Source organism: Phyllobates terribilis, unplaced genomic scaffold (genome assembly GCF_046119375.1).
Source record: "Phyllobates terribilis strain yellow unplaced genomic scaffold, ASM4611937v1 Scaffold_2__4_contigs__length_985480577, whole genome shotgun sequence".
NCBI classification, from domain to species: Eukaryota; Metazoa; Chordata; class Amphibia; order Anura; family Dendrobatidae; genus Phyllobates; species Phyllobates terribilis.
In genome coordinates, this window is record NW_027362762.1 from 735,688,997 (window position 1) to 735,712,352 (window position 23,356).

The following is a 23,356-nucleotide window of genomic DNA, read 5'->3' on the forward strand; positions in this document are numbered from 1 at the left end:
AGACTATTATCTGTCCCAGCCTAAGGAGTAGATGGAGAAGAGCAGGGGTCCTAGAACTTAACTTGGGGGACACCAACACATATCGGGCGAGATGAAGAGGTGGTGTGTGAGTGGGAGACTCTGAATGTCCTGTCTGTTAGGTACGAGGAGATCTAACAAAGGACCAAGTCTGGAATGCGAAGAGATCAGAAAGTCTGTAGTAAGAGGAAATGGTCCACTGTGTCGAAGGCAGATGACAGGTCCAGGAGGAGGAGGTCAAACCAGCATCTCTTTGGCAGTTAGTAGGACGTTGGATTTGGCGGTTAGTAGGACGTGTTGTTCCAGTAGTTTGGAGACATAGGGGAGAAGTGAGATGGGGCAATAGCTAGACACAGAGGATGGGTAAAGGGAGGGCTTTTTGAGGATGGGTGTGATTGAGGTATGCTTGAATCATGAGGGATAGACACCAGTTGTTAGTGACAGGTTGAAGAGGTGGGTTAGGCTTGGGATGAAGAATGTGGTAAGGTTTGGAAAGAGGTGGGATGGTATTGGATCAAGTTCTCAGGTGGGGAGATGTGATTTGAAGTGTAAAGATGATCTTCCGTGATGGCGGAGAAGCTGGTTTTGGAGGAGGAGAGTTGAGTAGTTATGAGGAGGGACTGTGGGGACTTTAAGCAAAAGCTTTGCCTTCCATTGTTAATCTTCTGCTTGAAGAATGAGGCAAAGTCTTCAGCTGATATGAGAGGAGAGGGAGGGGGAACTGGTGGACAGAGCGGAGAATTGAAAGTACTGAATAGCTGTTTAGGGTTGTGAGACAGGTATGATATGAGAGATGAAAGTAGGTTTGTTTTGCTGCAGTGAGCAATTGCGCAGCATTTTGACAACTTTTGTTAATGGACTGGCTACTCCACTCCCTTCCTTTGGCAGCCATACAGCTGTACACTTTGTAGATGAGGGCCAGATAGAACATGTGGTCCAGTAGATGGAAAGCGCTTCATCAAGTGGCCTCTGCTCCTCTTCCTCCACCTTAACATCACACACAGTACAGTCCTCAGAGGTGGCACCCCAATTATCCTTGTTTTCCCCCACATCACAACTCCCCCATCGCCCAACTGACTGTGGGGAACCACAGAAGGGAGAGTCTGCAGAGCTGTTCACACATTCTATTCCGGGACATCAGAGGTCTGATCCAAAGGTTCACAGACTCAAGAGAAGAAAAGCATGTGCAGCGATGCCCAAAATTTTTTTCAGTTTGTTCCGGGGCCGGACAAATTAGGTTCCGAGCAGAATCCAAACCCTCATCACCAGACTTTAACCCCAGGGGATGGAGGTAATCTTGATGATCTTCAGATACTTGATGAGCACGAGGACTGTATTGTGCTGTCAGAGCAAGAAGAGGAGGAGGGTGACTCTCAGGCAAGGAGTGGGAGAACAGAGAGGATGATTATGAGGTTGTAGATCCTACTTGGTGTGAACCCAGAGGCATGCAGCTGAGTAGCTCAGCAAAGGAGGCAGAGGAGGAAAACAAGGAGTTTACATTGTGGCTTCCCACACAGACATGAAGTGTCCACTACAAACACTGCATGCTCAGTCCCAACTCTGGCAGTGGCCAGCAGCATAAACGGTTCTGTAGTTCGCAGGAGTGGCAAGGGTTGCCTAGCCTGGGTCTTTTTTGAGACCGCAAAAACTGACACAATTCACGTTATCTGCCAACTTTGTTAAAAACGACAGAGTAGAGTAAAAAAAAAAGCAATAATTTGACTACTACATGCATGAACTGGCACATGCGTGATCAACGTGCAGTAATCTGTGAATCTACTAGACAACAGGGGCTGCCCCATCAACCGCATCTTCTGCTTCTTCCTCCACCGTCACCGTGGCAAGTGTTCTCACGCAGGTCTCCGGCCACAGAACCTCCACTTGTTAACCCTCTACAGTAGGGGTGAGTGAGAGCCCATCGGCTGTTATGAAAGAGGACATGCCTGTTGTTTTTGACTGATCTCAGATGCCGAGCACACCCCATCTTTCTCAATCTACCGTAATATCTCTACCTGCATCTCTCTCACAGTCCAGCAGCTTGTCGTGTTCACCCTACTGCACCCTCTCTCAGCACAGCAGCCAGCCCTCAATGCCACAGTTGTGGTCACGTAAAAGATTGTTTCCTTCTACACATGCCAAAGCAAAGAGCTTGAACTTCACCATCTCCAATCTGTTGGCCACGGATATGCTGTCTTTTTGCCTGGTGGATACAGATGGTTTCCGATATCTAATGGCCGTCGCAGTCCCCTAGTACCAGTTGCCAAGTCGCCATTACTTCTTTAAGAAAGATGTGCATGCGCTACACCAGCATGCTACAGACATCACTCTTTCCTTGAAAAAATCTATGTCTGCCAGGGTGCATTTCACCACTGACGCCTGGATAAGCAAGCATGGACAGGGGTGTTACATCTCGCTGACTGGCCACTATGTGACTCTTGTGGCTGTGGGGGCAGGCGGAGATTGGGCTACTCCACAAGTCTTGGAATCCCCAAGGCTTGTAAGCTGCTTGGGGTTGAAGAACTAAGCCACTACTTACCAGAAGATGGAGAATTAAACTACTAGACAACAGGGGTTGGAGAACTAAAATACTAAACATCTAGGGTTGGAGAACAAAACAAATACAAACCGGAACATGGAGAACTAAAGTAATAGACAACAGGCATTGGATAACTAAACCACAAGACACCAAGGTGTCACTAGACACCAATTCTTGGAATCCCCAAGGCTTGGGGGACAAACCTCTGTATCTAACTCTTCCTCCACTCCTTCAGCCTCCTCCACCTCATGTAGGGCCTCCACCTGCGCCCTCAACCTCTGTCTTAATGAGACACATGTTCCAACAGTGAAGAGGGAATCCCCCCCACCTATCTACTGTACAGCCAAGACTCACCGCAATCCGGCAGTGTTTATATTAATATGCCTTGGAGATCGCAGTCATAAAGATCAATAGTCACGGACAGCTATCCATGCCGAGTTTGAGCAATGGCTGTCTCCACTGAACCTGGAGCCAGGGAAGGCCATGTGCGATAATGGTGCAAACCTGGTGGCGACCTTACGCCGGGCAACCTCACACATGTGCCTTTCATGGCTCACATCCTCAACCTGATAGTACAGCAATTTCTCTACCACTATCCCGGCCTGGATGCGCTGGTGCAGAAACCCCAGTCGATCTGTGCTCATTTCCGCCATTTGCAACTCGCAGCAACTTGCTTTGCTATAGAGATCTTTCAGCCTACCAGTTAACCGGTTGACATGCGATGTTGTGTCATGGTGTAATTGAACTTTGCACATGTTGCAACGACTATGGCAACAGCGATGAGCCCTGACGAAGTATGTCATTTTGCATGCCTAGCCCAACACAGTGCAACAATGGTGCAAATCACACTTGCGGAGTGGACACAGATGAAGGACCTTTGCACCCTTAAGCACATTTTCAAAATGACTACTAAGATGGCTGTCATCAGCATCACTATTCCGGTCATCCACATGCTGGAGGACACTTTGAATAGTCTGTGGGAGGAGGTGGTGGTCCTAGGGGAAGATGAGGAAGAGGAAGAAGCAGAGGAGGAAGCAGAAGGGCTAAAAATATCTCAAAGTTCCAGATTGTTATCGCACAGGTGGTTGCCATGGGAGGTAGGAGTACAGTGATCAAGGGGGCTCATGGTACCAGATAAACTGTTAATGAAGGTGCAGGAGCCAAGGAACAAATGGAGAAGGACGAGGAGGAAGAGGTGATGGACGTGCAACAGTTAGGAGATGAAGAGGATAATGATACCCTCTCTGTTGTCTGTGGTTGGCAGGAGCGGATGAAGGAAGCAAGCTTGAGTGTTATCCCACCACCAACACACTATAGACTTGGACCTCATGAAAGAGACCGACCCATGAGCGCCTTCTTGCAGCACTATCTGCATTATGATTGTTGCTCGTACTCTTAGGATTAGAAATAGTGCTGACTACTGAGTTGCCACTTTGTTCAATCCATGGTACAAGAGTAAATTTTGCCAGATGCTTCCCCCCCCTGGAAAGGGATGCACCCATGCTGGAGTATCAAAACATGCTTGAAGACAATCTTGAGAGTGATTTTCCCCAAGACAGCAGAGAGGCACACAGTGTGCATCGCAGTTATAGACTTCCAACTGCGGGTTGAGTCGTCAATGCAAAAACATTATCAGCCTTGCAGTGCTGGGATCCTGTGTTCCAACCCCACCAAGGACAGCATCTGCAAGGAGTTTGTATGTTCTCCCCGTGTTTGCGAGGGTTTCCTCTGGGTGCTCATTTTTCTTCCCACACTCCAAAGACATACTGATAGGAAATTTAGATTGTGAGCCCCAATGGGGACAGTGCAACTAATGTCTGTAAATGTCTGTAAAGCGCTGTGGAATTAATGACGCTATATGAGTAAAGTAAATGTAAAAAAAAATTTTTTAGGAGTCGTTTCAATCCTTTTTTGAGACCTGACTGTGCACCTGCAGAAAAGAGTACAAGTCTAACACGTAGTGAACAACTTGAGAAGATGGTGCAGGAGTATCTCAAGCTCAATATCAATGCCATCCAGGGGGAGGGGGGTTGGACTCTTTTGCATTTTGATCTAGAAAAATGGAAGAGTGGCCTGAGCTTGACTATCACACCTTGGAGGTTTTGCCTTGCCCAGCAGTGTTCTCTCAGAACTTGTCTTTAGTGCTGCTAGTGGTATCCTGATGGATAAGCGCATCCGGCTGACCCCTGAAAGTGTAGACATCCTAACTTTCATCAAGATGAACAAATCATGGATCTCCAATGACTTTTGCACCCCAGTCGCAGACCGGGAAGACTAGGCGATGGTGTAGTTTTTAGTGTGCTGCATTGATTTCGAGTTATTGCAGTCTGTGACACCTTTGTCGTGGCTTCTGTGCCTGTTGTTGCTAGTGCTGCTGATGTTACCAAAATTTTTTCGAAATGTGGAGACTCCAACTTGCGTCTCCATCTGGTGGGTTGCCTGTAGTGGAAGGGGTGTCAGAGCCCCATCATACTATTTCTACTATGGGGAAATTGATAATGTCTGTAAAGTGCTGTGGAATTATTACTATTTATAAGTAAGATAAATAAATAGAAATTGATGCCACTTTAGTGGCATCTGCCCATAATTATTGGAAATGTTTGGACTGGTTTCTGGAGCACGCTATTGGTACAAAGAATTTATATTGTGAAATGTGGACTCCTGGCTGAAGCACAATAGTAGCACAAAATAATTAAAATATAAAACGTGGCTTGCTTTATGTAGCACAGTAGTAAGAGCATAAAATGTTTTTTTTTTTACTGTGGACGAGCCTTGGATATACCAGAATCGCAGTGCAAAACAATTACAACCTCAGATGTGGCCAACTTTTTATAGCATGGTAGTAACAGAGCAATTTTTATTTTATCATGTCATCCCCTGGATGGAGCAGAATATCAGCAGAAAAGAATTAAAAGCACAAAAGGGCCTAATTTGTGTAGCACGGTAGTAAGACAACTAAGTTAGATTTTATCATGTGAACCCCTGCATGGAGCAGAATATCAGCACCACAGAATTAAAAGCTCAAATGTGTCGTAGTTTGTGAAGCACGGTAGTAGGACAACAAAGTTAGTTTTTATCATGTGAACCCCTGCATGGAGCAGAATATCAGCATCAAAGAATTAAAAGCGCAAATGTGGCTTAGTTTGTAGAGCAGTGTAGTTGCAACAAATATTGAGATTAAGTAATGTGAACCCCTGGATGGAGCAGAATATCAGCACAAAAGGATTAAAAGTTCAAATGTGGCCTAGTTTGTGGAGTGTTGTAGTAGCAGCAAATATTGAGATTAAGTAATGTAAACCCCTGGATGGAGCAGAATATCAGCACCCAAAAATTACAAGCAGAGATGTGGCCTGCTGTATCACATTAGTAACAGAAGATATTATTTTTTTTACTGTGGATGAGGCCTGTATTAAATACAATATATGCTCCAAACAATTTCAATCTGAGATCTCCCCTGCTGTATCATGGTAGTAACAGAAAAAAAAAGATTTTTAAAGGTGTACTCGTGCATGGAGTACAATAGAAGCAGTGTACAGCAGAGTTCTATAAAATGTGCCGTGATGTCTTTGTCTGGGCCTCACTAATGGCACAATAAAAAAAAATCTGCTGGATGGTCAATTTCACAGCCACACAGGACCCTAGCTATCTCAATTATCTGACTTAGATGCAACAGACTAGCAAACTAGCTAAAATCTCTAATGAATCCAGGAGTAGAGATGAGCAAAAGTTTTGATGTACGAGCTCGGCGAATAAATCCGAACATCAAAAAAATTTCGTGTTCGGGCACCTGGTCCCGAACACGAACCCGAACATCCCTGGTTTCCCACGCTGACACCTGTGTGAAAGTGCAGTAATCATGGGCTGTGATCGGCAGGAAGATTGATAACGCTGGTCACAGCGCTGTGGGATCATGCAGTCAGGTGTCAGCATGATTCTGCAGCTGTGACAGTAACCCGCAGTAAAAAGCTTACCGCGGGTCACAGGCGCCGGCTGATGGGACTACTAGCCCCATCATCCGGCGCCTTCTGTCACTGAACACAAGCAGCGCAAGTGCCACTGACGGGAGAAGTAATCTCTCATTGCTTGCGCAGTGAAAGTGAAAGTAAAAAAAAGTTTAAATAAATAATTATTTTTAAAAAATAATAAACACATTATACTCACCTACACCTTGTCCCTGATGTTCTCGTCCCCTGTAAAAAATAAAAAAACATATACTCACCTTACACCTAATCCCCGAAGCCCATGTCCCCGGTAATAAAGGTGAAATAATAAACCACCATATTCCTCACCTGTCTGCCGCAGTCCATATAGCGAGTGTCCCACAACGATCTTACTGATAGGGCAGTCACGTCTCTGGAGGTGGCTGTGCTATCAGGCAGCCGGCGATACACTAACAGGAGCGCGATCACTCCTCCAGTGTATTGTGAGGAGCTGCCGGCACTGAGGTCACTGAAGTTCAAACAGCTGAAGATCAGCTGAGAGCTTCGGGACCTCACTTACGGTACTGGTCCGGCGTGAGAATTTTCCCACGCAACACTGCATGTAAGTGAAATCACCAGAGCTCTCAGCTGATCTTCAGCTGTTTGAACTCCGGTGAACTCAGTCCTGCAGCACAGCACTATACACTGACAGGAGTGATTACACTCCTGTCTATGTATACAGTGCTGACTTCTACAGCAGTCACATCAGTGATTGCTGATGTGGCTGCTGTAGAAGTGACCCAGATCGCCGTGGGACACTGAGATTATGTCATGACAGCGAACAGGTGAAGGATACAGTTGTTTTTTATTTTTGGTTTCTTACAGGTGACATGGGCTTTGGAGACTGGGCGTTAGGTGAGTATACAGTGTTTTTTATTTCTAAATAAATTATTAAAACCGTGTGAAGTTTTATTTCAATAAAGATTTTATTCTGGCCGTGTCTTTATTGAAAAAATGTCTCAAACCTCACTACGGGGTTAGTGATGGGGACGTCTTATAGATACCTCTCCATTACTAACCTGGGATTCATGTCAGCTGCCAATACACCTTATTGAGGTGAGTCAATGAGTTCATATGATATGAACCCCGCTCAACTTGATGCCGTCACTGCGAGTCACTGAGGTGTGCAAGCATGCGCTCCTCAGTGTCTCTGCAGGATGGCAGGCTGGATAGTCACATCAAGCTAGTATGCAGCCTGCCATCTAGATGTAGCAGTGCTGGACCCGTCGTGGGACAAATGGATTATGTTCTTCATGTCGGAGAGGTGGGTATGAGGTTGGTTTATTATTTTATTTTTATTGCGGTGACATGGGATTCAGAGGAATGGGCGTAATGGTAAGTAGGGTTTAATTTAGAACTATTAAAGGAGTCTGTGTGGTTATTTCAAACAAATTATTTTATTCTGGGTGTGGGTGTTTTTTTTCACAATTTAACTTTCACTATGGGGTTAGAAATGGGGGTGTCTTATAGATGCCTCTCCATTACTAACCTGGGCTTGATGTCAGCTGCCAATATAAGCTGACATCAACCCTAGCCCTATAACTAAGAATTAAAAAAAATTGTGTGGGCTACATCGCTGGTATGCAGTGGATTTGATCCCCGAAGGAAGGGAGCAAGATGAACCCTTCTTAAGGAATGAACGGGCCTGGGAGAGGCTCCTTGATTCAGCTCGAGACAAAGCTCCCACCATCCCGAGAGATCGTATTGTCCTTGGGGTTCCCAACCTCATATGCGTGAGCAGCCGATGGTGCAGGTGACACAGGGGGCTGTGCCACGGGTATGTCAGATTTGACAGACAGTCATTCTCAATCTGTAGGAGGTTGCTGAGCTTGGCCTTGCAGACACATTCTTGATCCTTTCATCATCCCTCCCTCTCTAGGACTCAGAGGTGATCTCCACCTTCTGCTGCTAATTAACACAACCTTGCTAGATCTTTAACCCCTTTACAGCCTGTGGCGTATTAGTACGCACCAGGCTGTAAACCCCTGTTCAGTGCGGATTCTGACGCTGAGCCCACACTGAACCGGGCACATGTCAGCTGACATGTGCCCGCAACAGCCACGGGTGGAATCGCGATCCAAACGCGGCTGTTAACATGTTAAATGCCGCTGTCAATATCTGACAGCGGCATTTAACATTGCCGCGCCGGAAGCGCGTCACTTACCCCGTCCATCGGTGACCCCGTCACATGATCTCGGGTCACCGATGCGTGGGCATGACAACCCTGGGTATGCAGCAGACTCCAGTGGTTGTCATGAGCTGATCGCTATGAGCGCCACCCAGTGGTCGGCGCTCATAGCACAGGAGCATTTCTGCTACATAGAGGTGATGTACTGATCACCTCTATGTAGCAGAGGCGATCAGACAAGTGCTGCTTCTAGTCTTTTATGGAGACTATAGAAGCAAGCAAAAAGTGAAAAAAAATGTTTTTAAAAATATTAAAAAAATAAAAAAAATATAAAAGTTTAAATCACCCCCCTTTCGCCACATTCAAAATAAAATAATACAAAAAAAACTGCACATGCACATATTTGGTATTGCCGCATTCAGAATCGCCTGATCTATCAATATAAAAAAAGAATTAATCCGATCGGTAAACAGCGTAACGAGAAAAAAATTCGAAACGCCAGAATTACGTTTTTTGGTCGCTGCAACAATAAAATGCAAGAAAACATCGGATCTACCACAAAATGGTATAAATAAAGACTTCAGCTTGGTGCGCAAAAAATAAGCCCTCACCCGGTCCCAAATTCCGAAAAATGGAGAAGCTACGGGTCTTGGAAAATGGCGCCTTTTTTTTTTTTTTTTTTTTTAGCAAATTTTGGAATTTTTTTCACCACTTAAATAAAAAAGAACCTATACATGTTTAGTGTCTACGAGCTCGTAATGACCTGGAGAATAATAATGGCAGGTCAGTTTTAGCATTCAGTGAACGTGGTAAAAAAAAAACAAAAAACATCTGTGGTATTGCACTTTTTTTGCAATTTCACCACACTTGGAATTTTTTTCCCGTTTTCCCATACACGATATGGTAAAACCAGTGATGGTGTTTAAAAGTACAACTCATCCTGCAAAAATAAGCCCTCCCATAGCCATATTGACCAAAAAATAAAAACGCTATGGCTCTGTGAACAAGGGGAGCAAAAAACGAAAATACAAAAACAGAAAATCCCAGGGTTGCGAAGGGGTTAAATACACTCAGTTTCTCCAGATAATCACTGGTGATAGAGTAAATTCCTCTGTTCAGTTCTGGAGTTCTAGCAGTCGGCTAGATTCTTCTTGGAGTTCCTTTGTGGATTGTAGTCGTGATCTCTCTGTTGTCTTCTCAAAGCTAAGTGTTTCCCTTTGTCTGTTTCTCTTGTTTATCTTTATTTGCAGGAGGCTGACTAGTGCTATCCCCTCCCCCTCCCTACCTAGGGCCTAGCTCTAGGGTCAGTCAGGGCTAAGGTATCCTGCTCGGCGATAGGCGCAGAGTCTATTCATGGACGATAGGGGAGTCAGGGTGTTGTAAGATCTACCTAGGGGTCTCCACTCTCCCTTTATCTTGTTGCTGGGCTTCCCCCCTTTTGCCATCATTGTACACTGGGTCCTTCCCATACCTAGCATGATATTATCACCAGCCATTTAAAAAACAACCCCCAAAAAAATCTGACTTTTTTTTTTGTTTCCAGGTTTATGGACCCCGTTTCGGTGCTGGCAGAGCAGCTTTGGAGTTTGTCACTGGAGGTGACTGACCTTCGATTAGAGGTTCAGCAGCCTCCTAATTTTGGGGACTCTGAGGGTAGGCCGGTCCAGCTTGAACCCCAAATTGCCCTCCCGGACAGGTTTTCAGGAGGTAGAGACAAGTTTTTTGTTTTTAAAGAAGCTTGTAAGTTGTATTTTAAGCTTCAACCTTACTCCTCTGGAGATGATGAGCAGCGAGTGGGGATTGTGATCTCACTGTTGCAAGGATGTGGTGGGCCACTGGGGAGGCGCCAGATGTTGCAGAAGGGCCAGCTGGGGTATGTAATCTCACTGGCAGCAGATAATGATGTCACGGTAGCTGAAGTGGGTCGCTGGACCCCTCAACACTTCCCTCGTGTCCACAACAATTTCAAAAGCAGGAGGTGGCACTTGTGGATGGTATAAGACCCCTTGGGGCACTCCTGTAGTGGTGGTGTCTGGGTGCAGGTTCTGGAGTGCCCCTGATGTTTGTGCAATCTCAAGCAGCCAGACACGCAGGTGAACTTGTAAACATAACAATTTTACTGAATGAGGTAACAGGGTACAGTCTCTCTTACAGGTAAAGTTCACAGTATATTGTGCATATGAAAGTAATGGTTCTCTCCTCATGAGACAAGCATTGTTATTGCCTCTCAGGGCGGCTGGAGCAGAGTTCTCTTCACTTGCTAATAGAGGAAATGCTATGCGCAGTCCAAGAAATATTACACTGATGGAGGGACCTTCACAGGTTGGATCTGTCTCACCCAGGGGGATATAGGGGACTCGGTGCCCGGGCCTTTTACCTTGTTTAGGATGTCACGGCAGTCGGCTCCCGGGCCCGTACTCTGGGGTCTCTCTTGAAAAGGGGTTTTAGGGTACAGCTTGTCTCGTGGCGCCACCTGTGGTTTCCGGTAATAGTTACCGGCGCTGCTGCAGACCTCCGGGGGTGATGGGATGGCAGCTGGGATGTTTCTGCACCCCACAGGCGGAGTTGGCCCCCGGGGCAGTGTAGGTGCAAATGGTGATGCTGGGCGTTGCAGTGCAGAAGAGATGGCGCAGCAGGAGTAACTGAAAGAGACAGGAGATTCACTTCAGTACCTTTACTGGTGCGGATGTCAGGTACGGTCCAGGGTACTCGGTAGGAAGGGTGCACTTCTGGACTCTCCCCAGTGAGCGGATATAAGGCCTCCTGGTCCGTTTCTCCCTCTCTCTAAGCTCCTGGCCAGCCTGCAACTGGGCCTAGCTTCTGTGTTGTGTCGTTCTCTCACCTGTCGCTTGGTAGTAGGACCTTTCTCTGGTAACCACTATCCCTGGATGCCGGGGCCTTCGTGGTTCCTAGTCCTGTAAAGGGTTTAGCTTCAGGTCGACCAGGGATCTGTAATCCTCCTGGTATGCCGGTGATCCCTACTGGGTATAGAGGACCCTGCAGGCGCGGACCCGGTGTCTGGTTTATGTCTTGGGGTGAGCCTGTGATGCTCCTCTGCCCCCTTAATTCATTTCTCCTTTCTGCCTCTGGCCACACTCGGGGCCCTCAGTACACAGCAGCAGACGTGCTGCTTCTTCACTGGTCTAAGCGCCAGCACGCTGTCTGACTTTTCTGACTGCGTAACTCCACCCTTCATATATATATATCCCTAACAGGGCTCCCTCTGGTGGTTTGAGGTGGAAGGGTGGAGGTGTCTGTTTGTAATGAGGGCCTCTTGTGGAGGAAGTCTGTCCATGCACCCTTTTGGGTCCTGTGGTACCTGTGGTAGCAGGGTGCCACAGATCTCTGTGGAAACACACTAAAGTGTGGATGTACTCATAGTTTTTAGCCCACCGTTCCCTCTTGCAGGGGGCAGGTTCACACAAAGTCAGTGGCGTGGCGTGGTCCTGACAAGAAGCAAAACAGGATAACTATCGTGTGGGAGAGCCAATGTACAGCATCATGTCTCCTGACTGGAAGAGGTTTCACGCTTTTTGTGAAGGAGATTATGTGAGGAAAAATGTCCCCCCAGCGTGGACTGGCATTGAAAACTCTTCTGTGAGAAAATAATGTCTTTCCTATATCTTCCTTAGGCAGCTGGAACAGCCTACAACTGGTTTGTACCAGTGCTTCAGTCAGAGTGAGAGCCCTGAGCTGGGAGGCCCCTCCCAGTCATTGCTATGGCAGCTTGTTGTGAGGAGAATAAATCACTTCACTTTCATATACACACATTGGCCAGTAGATGGCAGGAAAGTACAATTTACAATGCAATGTATTATATCCCCTAACTCAGTACACACATTGGAACAAATCTACTACCACACTACTACTGTCTCATTTAGCAGCAGTAGAATGGGTACCGGGATGCCACAAGGCGATCCTCAATCCTGGGCTATTTGCCACAGGGTTCTGTTTGTCTCCAGTCAGTTGAGGGATTTTTCGAGGCTCTGGCCCTCATCTATGATGATCCTGACCAAATCTCCTTGGCTTAATCCAGTCGCCTTCAGCAGGTTAATCGGTCAGTGGAGACTTATAGTTCCGAATTCCGCATATGGGCAACCAATACCAAATAGAATGACCCAGCTCCTAGAAGCCAATTTTGTCAGGGCCCTTCAGAAAGGATGAAGGATGCCTTGGCAGTTTACGAAACCCCGGGGTCCTTGGAGGTTGCCATGTCACTGGCTATAGACGTGGATAGATGCTTTCAGGATAGGTGGGTGAGACCACCTTCTCCTAAGCCCTCTCTTTGGGGTAAAGCCCCTTTGCTCCCTTTGGGGGCAGTCTGGGGGTGAACCTGTACTTACGAAGTTGGAGAAACCCATGCAGTTAGGGGGAGCTACTGCGTTGCATATTGTATTTCCCGTGAAATCCGCAAGAGAAAGGGGGTGTATTTTTTGTGGTAAAAAGGAAAATTTTATTGGGGTCTGTCCCTCGATTCCTAAGAAAAAAGAAACTTTATTAACCCTTGGTAGTGTGGAGTTGGATAATCAGGGGGTGTGTTTGTCTTCAACAAGCAGTTCTCAGTTTGTCCTGACGGCATAGGTGCTGCTAGAAAGCAGGACTGAGAAAATTTCTGTGTTTTTGGACAGTGGAGCTGGAGTCAGCATGATTGATGCTGGGTTTGTGAGAACTCATGGGCTTACTGGTTGTACGTTAACTAAGCCCATCCCTATTTATACCATCGACTCAGCGCCACTTGCACAGAGATCTTTGACTCAGATTGTGCATAATATAAGACTGAGGGTGGGGTCTTTTCATTATGAGGTAATTCATTGTTATGTCATGGAAGGCCTTCCCACTCCGATTGTACTGGGTCTACCCTGGTTGGTGAAACATAATTCGATAGTGGATTGGCAATCCAGAGAAATTGTTGCATGGGGAGATTACTGTCATGAGAACTGCTTAAACATTTCCCTTTCTGCAGTCTCTACGGAGACCTTATCTGCGTTTTTGTCTGGTTTTGAGGATGTATTTTCTGGGAAGCAGTGTCAGGATTTGCCTCCTCATCGTGCATATGACTATCCTATTAACCTGAGCTAAACTACCCAAGTTCAGACTGTATAATCTTTCAGGCCCTGAGAGACAAGCCATGAATGATTTCATTGCTGAGAGTCTGGAGAAGGGACATATCAGACTCCCTTCTTCGCCTGTGGCGGCAGGGTTCTTCTTCTTTAAGAAGATAGATTGGGGTCTCCATCCCTGTTTCAATTTCCAGGAATTGAATCAAATTACCATTCGAGAGCCGTATCCTCTTCCTCTGATTCCAGATTTATTCAACCAGTTTGTGGGAGCTAAGGTATTCTCCAAGTTAGATTTAAGGGGAGCCTACAATCTGGCTAGAATCAGAGAGGGAGATGAATGGAAAACGGCGTTCAATACACTTGAGGGGCATTTAGAGAGTCTGGTTATGCTTTTTCGTCTGACCAATGCACCTGCGGTGTTCCAGCATTTCATAGACAATATTTTCAATCATATAGTATTCAGGTTTGTGGTGCTCTATCTGGATGATATTTTGGTTTACTCAACTGATTTTGAGACGCATCAGGGTCATGTTAAACAGGCACTACAGATATTAATAGATAACAAACTATATGCCAAACTAGAGAAATGTGTTGTCGCCATCCAGGAGTTGCAGTTTTTGGGGTACCTGTTGTCATCATCGGGTTTTCGGATGGATACAGATAAGATCCGTACTGTACTTGATTGAGACTGTCCCGAGAACCTGAAGGCATTACAGTGCTTTCTGGGCTTTACTAATTTTTACTGGAAATTTATCCAAAATTATTCAGTAATTGTGAAGCCCCTCACTGACATGGCAAGAAAGGAGTCTGATCTTTCTAAATGGCTGAATGCTGCTCTGCAGGCTTTTTTCTCCTTAAAGAGATGTTTTGCCACAGCACCTACAGTATACTCAGTCAACCCGACGTTTCTCAATCTTTCATCGCAGAAGTTGATCCCCTGGTTCAGTCCCCTGGTAAATGGCGTCTGTGAATTATTTTCCAAAAAATTATCTTCAGCTGAGGGAAATTAAGACATAGGTAATAGGGAGCTTTTGACGATTAAATTGGCTTTCAAGGAATGGCAACATTGGTTGGAGGGGGCAGTCCATCTTATTACTGTTATCCCAGATAATAAGAACCTGTCATATCTTTAGTCTGCTAAACGTCTCAACCCTAGGCAGACTAGATGGTCTGTTTTTTACTAGGTTCAATTTTGTGGTCACTTTCCATCCAGGGGTTAAAAGAAATCAAAGTTGATGCTTTATCCCGGAGCTTCCCTCATGGTGGTGACCATGAGAACCCTGCCACTATTTTGCAGAAGGGGTTAGTCATTTTGACTTTGCACCCTGACCTAGAGGGAGAGGTGTTGGAGGCTCAGGGGGACGCCCCTGCCTCCTGCCCTTCAGGGAGGTTATTTGTACCATTTAACCTGCAGCGTAAAGTAATTAGGGTGTTAGAACTCTCCTGTTAGGTTTTTTTGAGTTTGCTGGTCACATGACCATTTTTGCCTATTTAATCCGGCTCTGCCCTCCTTGCCTTGCTGGACTTCATTGTATTTACTACTCTTGAGCTAGCTTGGTGCTCTGTTGCCGTTCTCTGTTAGTTTTGCTAGGTCTTCTGACCTCTATGCTTTTTGTTGTGTGTTTGTCTTTGACTGCTACTATTTCTGCTAGGAGGTGTCCAACTTATCCCAGTCCCTAGTTCTTGTAGGGATACCTCCCTCACATCTATAGGTCTTCGTACAGACTAGCCGAGGACTTTAGCGGGTCTGATCGCAGGATCAGGTTCCCCGTTACATCGTAGGGATCTAGTTTAGTTCTATTGTAGGGACAGATCTCCTGTCTTTCCTTAGTCTCTGTAGCAGATCATAACAGTAAGTCTAGCCAAGGACGTAAACCGCCATCTTTCTTTTTTACAAGAAGGTGTTGTGATTGCTGCTTTGGACTCCGTTTTGGAGGATGAGATTCTTAAAGCTCAGGAGAATGCCCCATCTAACACTCCCCATGGGAGGTTGTTTGTGCCTAGGACCTTTAGGAGAGATTTGTTTGTTGAGTGTCATGAGTCTCAGTTGGCAGGTCATCCAGGAATTTCTGAGACCAAGAGACTTGTGGGTCGCAGTTTTTGGTGGCCTGGATGGCAGAAGGAAGTCATTAAGTGGGTGCGCCAATGTACTGTGTGTGCTAGATCCAAGTCTTCGCATGCTCCTGCTGCGGGGTTGCTTTGCCCTCTGGAGGTTCCTAGTGCACCTTGGACACATCTGGCTATGGACTTTATTACTGACCTTCCCCCCTCTGAAGGTTTCACGGTCATCTGGGTGGTCGTGGACCGTTTTAGCAAGATGTGTCACTTGGTTCCCTTCATCAAACTGCCCTGCGCTAAGACACTCGCTAAGGCCTTTGTCAAGGAAAGTGTCAGACTACATGGTGTTCCTACTGACATTGTTTCTGATAGGGGACCTCAGTTCGTGGCTCGTTTTTGGCGTGCCTTTTGTGACAGGTTGGGAGTTCATTTGTCGTTTTCCTCCGGATATCATCCTGAGTCTAATGGCCAGACAGAAAGGAAGAACCAGGATGTTGAGCAGTTCTTGCGTTGTTTTGTGGCAGACAATCAAGAAGGGTGTTCTGAGTTTCTGCCACTTGCTGAATTTGCTCTTAACAACCATACATCCTCTTCTGCTGGGTGTTCGCCTTTTTTTTGTTGTTCTGGGAGACATCCGTCTTTTGGGTCATTCTCCAAATTGGTTTCGGCTGTGCCTGAGGAGGAGAGTTTTTCCGGTGATTTGGAGAGAGTTTGGACGGATGTGTGTGGTAATCTTCAGGAGGCTAACAAGAAATCTAAGAGGTACTTTGATAGGAAACGGCAAGAGGTTTTGTTTGCTGTTGGTGACATGGTTTGGTTGTCCTCTAAGAATCTGCGTTTGAGGATTCCTTCTAAAAAATTGGGTCCCAAGTTCGTAGGGCCCTTTAAGGTGCTTCAGATAGTTAACCAATCTGCTGTTAGGTTGGAGGTTCCTACGTCCTGGAAGATTAACCCGGTGTTTCATGTTTCTCTATTGAAAAAAGCTGATGTGTCGGATGGTGACGCCTCTGCCACTGTTCCTCCGGTGGTGGAGGACGGGGAATATGAAATTTCCCGCATCCCAAATTCTAGACGGTATAGAGGGAGTTTGCAGTATCTCGTCGCTTGGAAGGGTTTCGGACCTGAGGATAACTCATGGGTGAGGGCGGATTATGTTTCTGCTTCCAGACTTGTCAGAGCGTTTCACAGGAGGTTTCCTGGTAAGCCTGGGCCTAGGGGATCCGGAGGATCCTCTTAGAAGAGGGGGTACTGTTAGAACTCTCCTGTTAGGTTTTTTTGAGTTTGCTGGTCACATGACCATTTTTGCCTATTTAATCCGGCTCCGCCCTCCTTGCCTTGCTGGACTTCATTGTATTTACTACTCTTGAGCTAGCTTGGTGCTCTGTTGCCGTTCTCTGTTAGTTTTGCTAGGTCTTCTGACCTCTATGCTTTTTGTTGTGTGTTTGTCTTTGACTGCTACTATTTCTGCTAGGAGGTGTCCAACTTATCCCAGTCCCTAGTTCTTGTAGGGATACCTCCCTCACATCTATAGGTCTTCGTACAGACTAGCCGAGGACTTTAGCGGGTCTGATCGCAGGATCAGGTTCCCCGTTACATCGTAGGGATCTAGTTTAGTTCTATTGTAGGGACAGATCTCCTGTCTTTCCTTAGTCTCTGTAGCAGATCATAACATAGGGAACATCACAACTCTGTGCTTGCTCATCATCCAGGTGGTAAGGCAACTGCAGATCTCCTTTCTTGTCATTTTTGGTGGCCGGAGTTGCATCAGGATGTGGTTGAACATGTGTCTGCTTGCAGTATTTGGCGAGTTCTAAAGTATCGCATATGTGTCCGTCTGGTCCTCTTCTGCCACTGCCTATTCCTAGCAGGCCATGGAAACACTTGTCCATGGATTTTATTGCTGACTTACTGATATCTGCAGGCAAGACTGTGGTTCTGGTGGTTGTAGATAGGTTCAGTAAGATGGTTCATTTCATCGCATTACCGGCACTTCCGAATGCCAAGACTCTTGCTCTCATTAATGAGATTGTGAAGCTTCCCGTGTTCCTTCCGATGTGGTGTCAGATTCGGGAATCCAGATTGTATCTAAATTCTGGAAAGCTTTCTGTACTCGACTGGGGGTGCAGTTGTCTTTTTCTTCTGCCTTCCATCCTCAGTCGAATGGACAGACTGAGTGCATAAATCAGAATTTGGAGACTTACCTCAGGTGTTTAGTTTCCGAGAACCAGGAGGATTGGGCATCTTACTTACTGTTAGCCGAGTTTGCTATTAATAATCATCGCCAAGAGTCTACTGGCAGTTCACCTTTCTTTGGTGCATATGGTTTTTATCCACAGTTTGGTCCCTTTAGTGGGGAGGGGCTTTGAGAGTTCCTGAGGGAGAACAAGAGGTACCACATACTTTTTGAGCAGAGAAAAGTGATCCACAATGTGTTTCACTGGTCTCTGCTCAAAAAGTATGTGGTACCTCTTGAGTCCACTCCCCTGCCATGTCCCCAAATTATGGTTGATGGCAATTTGAAGTTCCAAATTTTGAAGATTGTAGATTCTCGCCTTCAACGTTGTTACCTGCAGTACTTGGTACACTGGAGGATTTATGGTCCAGAGGAAAGGATGTGTGTTTTCGCATCAGAGGTGAATGCCCCTAGTTTGGTGCGTTCTTTCCATGCCTCTCATCCAGAGAAACCTGGTCCTGAGTGTCCGGAGGCCACTCGTAGAAGGGGGGTACTGATACAGGTGTGTCAGGTTTGACAGACAGTCATTCTGGATCCGGCTGTAGAAGGTCGCTGCACTTGGCCTTGCAGACACCTTCTTGATCCTTTCATCAACCCTCCCTCTGTAGGACCCAGCAGTGATCTCCACCTTCTGCTGCTAATTAACACACCCTTGCTGGATCTTTAAATACACTCAGTTTATCCAGAGAATTACTGGTGATTGAGTAAATTCCTCTGTACAGGTCTCGAGTTCTAGCAGTCAGCTAGAATCTTCTTGGAGTTCCTTTGTGGATTGTAGTCGTGATCTCTCTGTTGTCTTCTCAAAGCTAAGTGTTTCCCCTTGTCCGTTTCTCTTTTTTATCTTTAGTTGCAGTGGGCAGACTAATGCTCACCCCTCCCCCTCCCTACCTAGGGCCTAGCTCTAGGAACATGGTATCCTGCTTGACGATAGGTGCGGAACCTATTTAGGGACAATAGAGAATTCAGGGTGTTCTGAATCTGATCTGCCTAGGGGTCTCCACTCTCCCTTTCCCTAGTTGCTGGGCTTCTTCCATTTTCCCATCATCGTATGCTGGGTCCTTCCCATACCTAGCATGACAGGCTGTTGCCCATTTCTATATATCAGGAGCTCCAGAACTACCTCAAGCCAGGTCACTTACAACCCAGGCACCTGGGAATCGAGCTCCAAGAAGCAGGTGGAGACAGTCCCCCCAGCCTCAAGAGGAAGGAGAAGAAGAACAGGACACCTAAAGGGAATTTCTGTATTACCCTCCTTACAATTTTTAACTGGGTTTGTGCTTTGCGCAAAGCCTTTGAGTGTAGGAGTACAGCAACTACACTTTAAAAATATTTTGAATGAGTCCTGCAAAGTGGTCTATGGATGACTGTCCTTATAATTTTTCCCTGGCTTTGCAATTTGTGCAAAGCCTTTACGACTGTAGGAGTACAGCAATGACACTTTAAAAATATTTCAATGAGGCCCGACAGTTGTTGCCTTTCAGGGGTCTATGTATGACCCTCCTTGTCATTTTAAACTGAAATTGCACTTATTGCAAAGTACATAAAGCACACTTTCAAAATATTAATGTTCCAATTTTTTTTAGGGATTCAATCACTCATACATCCAGTTTACCACTTTTTTTGCATTACAGTGGTATGTAAAACTTACAAAAATGTTTGAATAATATTTCTGAATTAGATTATTCATCCATACAGTATTACATGCTTTCTGTCAAATTTGGTGGTATCTAATAGAGATGAGCAGACCTTTCAAGGTACAATTCGGTTCCGATCAACGAATTTCACGATATTCGCCGAACAGTTCGTCGAACATATCCAAATCCCATTGCATTCAATGGGAGACAAAACCAAACAAATAGACAAAACCTTAAAATGGGCACAAATGCTCCCAAACCAGCTGAAATTAGGGGCAGACACCAGGAAATGTGACATCACTTGACCCACAGTGCAAATTTCAGGGTTTGGGCCAGTATTTAATTTAACTTCAAATTAAGGCGAGGTGGGTGAGGAATTGGTGTGGGCCTGCTGTGTTGGGAGCCCTGATACCTCATGCAACTGCTCAAACTGCTTTTCTGCTCAGCCACAGTCACGTGGCACAAATATCAGTTTTATAGACTAGAATTGCTAGAAAAATTTACAGATAGTAACACAGGTTGACTGAAAATAAGTGCAGGCTTGCCGGTCTGGGAGCCCTACTGCTGCAAGCAACACACATGGAGGAAACCCAACTTGGAGTCTCCACATTTCAAAAAATTAGGGGCAGGCACCACCAAAGTGGCATCAATTTCACAAGAGTAGAAATAGTATAATTGGGACTAAATCCTCTTCCATTAGAGGAAACACACCAGATGGAGACCCTACCAGGAGTCTCCACATGTCAAAAAGTTAGGGACAGACACCACCAAAGTGACATCAATTTCACTAGAGTAGAAATAGTATAATGAATGAAGATTGACACCCCTTCCACTAGAGGAAACACATCAGATGAAGACCCAACCAGGAGTCTACATATTTTCAAAAAAAAAGTTATTGATAACATCAGCAACTGTAGCAACAGCAGGCACAGAAGCCATGACAAAGATGTTGCAGATTGCAATAACGCGAGATCAATGCAGCACACTAAAAACGACACCATCTCCTAGTCTGTACAGTCTGTGATTGGGGTGCAAAAGTCTTTGGAGATCCAGGACTTGTTTATCTTCATGAAAGTTAGGCAGTCTATACTTTCGGGGGACAGCCGGATGCGCTTATCCATCAGGCCACCACCAGCAGCTCTGAAGACATGTACTGAGAGAACGCTGGTTGCCGAGCATGACAAAGTCTCCAAGGCGTGACAGGCAATCTCAGGCCACTCTTCCATTTTTGAAGACCAAAATGCAAAAGGGTCCAAACCCTCCTAGATGGAATTGATATTGAGCTCGAGATACTCCTGCACCATCCTCTCCAGTCATTCACTAAGTGTTAGACTTGTACTTTGTTGTGCTGGTGCACAGGCTGGTCTAAAACATGTGTAAAATGACTCACAGAAATTGCTTCTGCCACTTACATTGCTACTGCTGCTGCTAATATTTTTGCATTGACAAATTGACTTTCTTGGGATGGGAAGTCTACAACTGCGATGCACACTGTGTGCCTCACTGCTGTCTTGGGGAAAACCACTCTTAAGGTTGTCTACAAGCATGTTTGAATATTCCAGCCTACGCGCATCCCTTTCCAGGGCGGGAAGCATCGGGCAAAATTTACTTTTGCACCGTTGATCTAACAGAGTGGCAACCTAGTAGTCAGCACTATTTCTTATCCTAACAATACGGGAAATACGGGAAACAATCATGTTGCAGATAGTGCAGCAAGAAGGCTGTGTTGGGATCTTCCATGAGGTCCAAGCCCATGGTGTGATGGTGGCGGATTAACATTGAAGCTTGTTCCCTCCATCCCATCCCGCCAACCACGGACAACAGAGAGGGGATCATTATCCTCTTCAACTCCTGACTGTTGCACGCCCATCAACTTTTCCCTCCTCATCTTCCTCCATTTGTTCCTCAGCTCCTGCACCTTCACTAACAGTTTGTCGGTACCACAAGCCCTCCTTGATCGCTGTAATCCACACTCTCTTGGCACCCACCTGTGCGACGACAGTCTGGAAATTGAGATGTTGTTATCCCTTCCTCATTCTCCTCTGCTTTCTCCTTTTCCTCTGGAACCACCGCCTCCTCCAACAGACTATTCAAAGAGTTCTCCAGCATGTAGATGACTGGAATAGTGATGCTGATGATGGCATGATCAGCGCTAACCATTTTAGTAGCCATTTTTAAATGGTGCAGAAGGGTGCAGAGGTCTTTAACCTGTGCTCACTCCGCAAAGGTGATTTGCACCACGTCCATACTGTGTTGGTCTAGGCTATGCAAAATGAGATACTGCATCAGGGTTCGTTGCTGCTGCCACATTCACTGCAACATGTGCAGAGTGGAATTCCACCATGTCGGCACATCGCATATCAACTGGTTAACCGGTATGGCTAAAGACCTCTGTAGAGATGCAAGTCGATGACCTGCCGAGTCCTAACGGCGGAAGTGAGCACAGAGCGACTGTGCTTTCTGCAGCAGCGCATCTAGGCCAGGATAGTGGTGGAGAAATTGCTGTACCACTAAATTGAAGTCATGTGCCATGCAAGGCACATTTGTGAGGTTGCCCCAGTGTAATGCCGCCACCAGGTTCACACTGTTATCGCACATGACCTTCCCTGGCTCCAGGTTCAAACTTGCTGGAGTTGTGGACTGGATAGCTGTCCACAACTCTTGAGCTCTATGTCTCCAAGGCATATTAATTTTAACACTACTTGACCGCGGTGAGCTTTAACTGCGCAGTACGGACAGAGGTGGGATTCCCTCTGCACTGTTAGAATGCTTGTCTCATTAAGGCACACATTGAGGGCACAGGTGGAGACCGTAGAGGAGAGGGAGGAGGCAGAAGCAGTGGAGGAAGTGTTACATACAGAGGTGTGTCCCACAACCTTGGGGATTTCAAGACTTCTGGAGTAGCCTTTTCCCACCTGCCCCCACAGTCACCAGTCACCCAGTGCCCAGTCAGCAAGATGTAAAGCCCCTGGCCATGCTTGCTTGTCCAGGTGGCTGGTGAAATGAACTATAGCAGACATAGATTTTTTCAAGGAACAGGTGATGTTGTCTATGACATGCTGGTGTAGCACAGGCACAGCTTTCTTAGAGAAGTTATGGCGACTGGGAAACTGGTACTGGGGTATTGCGATGGCCATCAGCTTTTGGAAAGGCAGTATTTCCGTGGCCAACAGATTGGAGAAGGTGGAGTTCAACCTCTTAGCTTTGGCATGTGTAGGAAGAAACAATCTTTTACTTGACCACTAGTGATGAACGAGCATTAAAATTCTCGGGTACTCATTATTTGGGTCGAGCAAATTGGGATGCTCGAGTGCTCGGACCGAGCAACGAGCCCAATGTAAGTCTATGGGAAACTCGAGCATTTTTCAGGTGGCTCTCCCCGGTGGTCTGCAGAGGGCCTAAAAATTGTCCAAATTGATGGGACAAGTGCTCAAATGACATGGGATCAGCATGGGGATGACCCCTGGAAGCATTTTGGATGCCCAGGTCACTGCTGTCAACAATGTTGTCAGAGGTATTACGCCACTTTTACGGACTCACAATAAAACATGCAAAAACAAAACCAAAATGGACTTTCCTGGGAAAAATATTAAGGAACATCCTTTCCAGGGTAATGACTTGTATATAAGGCAAAATAAATAACCAAACACAAAAATGCTCCTCCACACCTTGGGCTATGCTCACACATAGCGTTTTGATGCGTTTTTGC